Raw genomic sequence first — 2,500 nt, 5'->3', positions numbered from 1 at the left:
CAGCTCATGCTGATCGCCATCCACGGCGTCCGTTCCTCCCACACGTCTCTATGGCGTACCACACTGCAATCCAGCTCTCATAGGGAGACGACACGTAGCTGCGTGCACAATATTTGCACTGTATGGTCCGCCGTTTTTGGGCGCAGTCGTTGTGCGGTCACACATGTGCCACGATGTATCATTCAGTACATAAGGACGAATGTGCAGTACAGATTGTGGTTCACGCGTACGACATCAGCGGACAGTTGACACAGGCCGCACCACAACGTAGCCTGAGTACGTCGCATGCGAAGGGCATTGAACATGCAAACTTCTCACCAACCAGCTTGCGAAGGCAGGGGGCAAGGTGGGGACGTGGGGAGGGGCGGCATGTACGTCCTGCTGCCATCCACATTACAGTGTACAGCAGGAGCATGTGGAAAGTGAGCAAGACTTGCAAGGTGTTTAACATGAAGCGATACACAGGGGTGCGGGCAGTGCGAGTAGCGAACTATATTGCGAGGGTTGCGGGTGGGCAACACTACAGTAATTGAACGAGTCGTATAACAATTACAGAGCAGGTTTAGGCGACAACGTGGGTTACGTTAAGGCGACAACATGGGTTAGGTTAAGGCACAACATGGGTTAGGTTAAGGCACAACATGGGTTAGGTTAAGGCACAACATGGGTTAGGTTAAGGCACAACATGGGTTAGGTTAAGGCACAACATGGGTTAGGTTAAGGCACAACATGGGTTAGGTTAAGGCACAACATGGGTTAGGTTAAGGCACAACATGGGTTAGGTTAAGGCACAACATGGGTTAGGTTAAGGCACAACATGGGTTAGGTTGAGGCACAACATGGGTTAGGTTGAGGCACAACATGGGTTAGGTTGAGGCACAACATGGGTTAGGTTGAGGCACAACATGGGTTAGGTTGAGGCACAACATGGGTTAGGTTGAGGCACAACATGGGTTAGGTTAAGGTACAACATGGGTTAGGTTAAGGTACAACATGGGTTAGGTTAAGGTACAACATGGGTTAGGTTAAGGTACAACATGGGTTAGGTTAAGGTACAACATGGGTTAGGTTAAGGTACAACATAGGTTAGGTTAAGGTACAACATAGGTTAGGTTAAGGTACAACATAGGTTAGGTTAAGGTACAACATAGGTTAGGTTAAGGTACAACATAGGTTAGGTTAAGGTACAACATAGGTTAGGTTAAGGTACAACATAGGTTAGGTTAAGGTACAACATAGGTTAGGTTAGGTTAGGTTAGGTTACACGTTGTTGTACGGAAAGGTGTAGGGGGGGGGGGGGGCGGGGGCGGCAGGTTCGTTGATAGTGATTATAGTAAGTGAATGCTTGTGACATGATCAGATTTGTCACGTCAGGATGCACCTTTGGCTTATTAGAGGCGGCGCTCCAATTCTATGCTTGTGTGAGACCTGTGTCTTTGACTCATGTCATTGTTTGTGCGCTGTGACAGGAGGTACTATTGTGATGTTGGGTGCACCGTTGTATAGGACATGTGTGGGTGTTGGTGCCTGGTCTGCGCAATGGTGGATGTCGAAAGGCTGGGATATTGTATTTTCCGCACGGACCTCCTGGTCTGGTTGTGATAGTGTGGATTGTGTAATGTGGCGGAGAAGATGCACTGGATGTTGTTCCATGCTGGTGCTTACATATTGTATGTGCGCCTGTTAGAAGCAGAGAGTGGTGCGTGATCAGAGTGTCTGGCTGACGTGTGGTTCCCATTTTGGGCAGACTCTTTCAGCATGTATACGGACAGTTGTGTATATTTGCTGTAGTTTGATGGCTCTGCATTGATTACTAATCAGCGCCGTGTGTACGGGTAATCTGGTTCCAGTCCAAAATGTTCCATCTGTGTACATTAGTGACAAAGACTCCCCCCATGCAGTGGGGCTCGGTCTGTTATAACTCTTCCGCGTAATATATTTGCCCCACGTTTTTGCGACTGCGAGTGCGAGTGCAACGCGCATGGGGACCGACATGCTGATGGCTCGGTATCGGACGCCGTACAGTGAGCAACGCGATCGCGTCTCTCGCTCGTAAGTGGTACAGGTCGCGGCTCATGTATACGGACAGCGGGAATGTCGCATATTGGAAATAACTCTTCATGAAACGCAAGTTATAGGGGTGGATTGCACTTTACGAGTGCGGGAAACGTCCGCCGTTCATCCGCTGGAGGTGCGAGTTTGGCGGTTGGGGTGGTGCACGAACGGGTGCGGGTGGCGTCATTGCCGGTCCACGGCTTCGTGCGGCAGAGCCACTGGAGATTGGGTGCTATGGTCGACAGAGGCTGCAGCCTTTGTGGGTGGCGTCGAAAGGCGGCCACTGTGGCGCCATCGCTGTCTTAGTCGGCTTGGCGTCTCATAGATGGCGGTAGCGTCGTTGCAGGAGGTCATGTTGCGGGAGACCTACAGATGGCGGTATGTTTTGTGGTGCGGACGTAGTGTTGTCAGATGCGCATAGATGGCGGTATTGCATGTGGTGTCG

Source organism: Schistocerca piceifrons, unplaced genomic scaffold (assembly GCF_021461385.2).
Source record: "Schistocerca piceifrons isolate TAMUIC-IGC-003096 unplaced genomic scaffold, iqSchPice1.1 HiC_scaffold_1408, whole genome shotgun sequence".
Taxonomy (NCBI): domain Eukaryota; kingdom Metazoa; phylum Arthropoda; class Insecta; order Orthoptera; family Acrididae; genus Schistocerca; species Schistocerca piceifrons.
The sequence above is the reverse complement of the archived record's forward strand: the minus strand, read 5'-3'. Positions refer to the sequence as shown.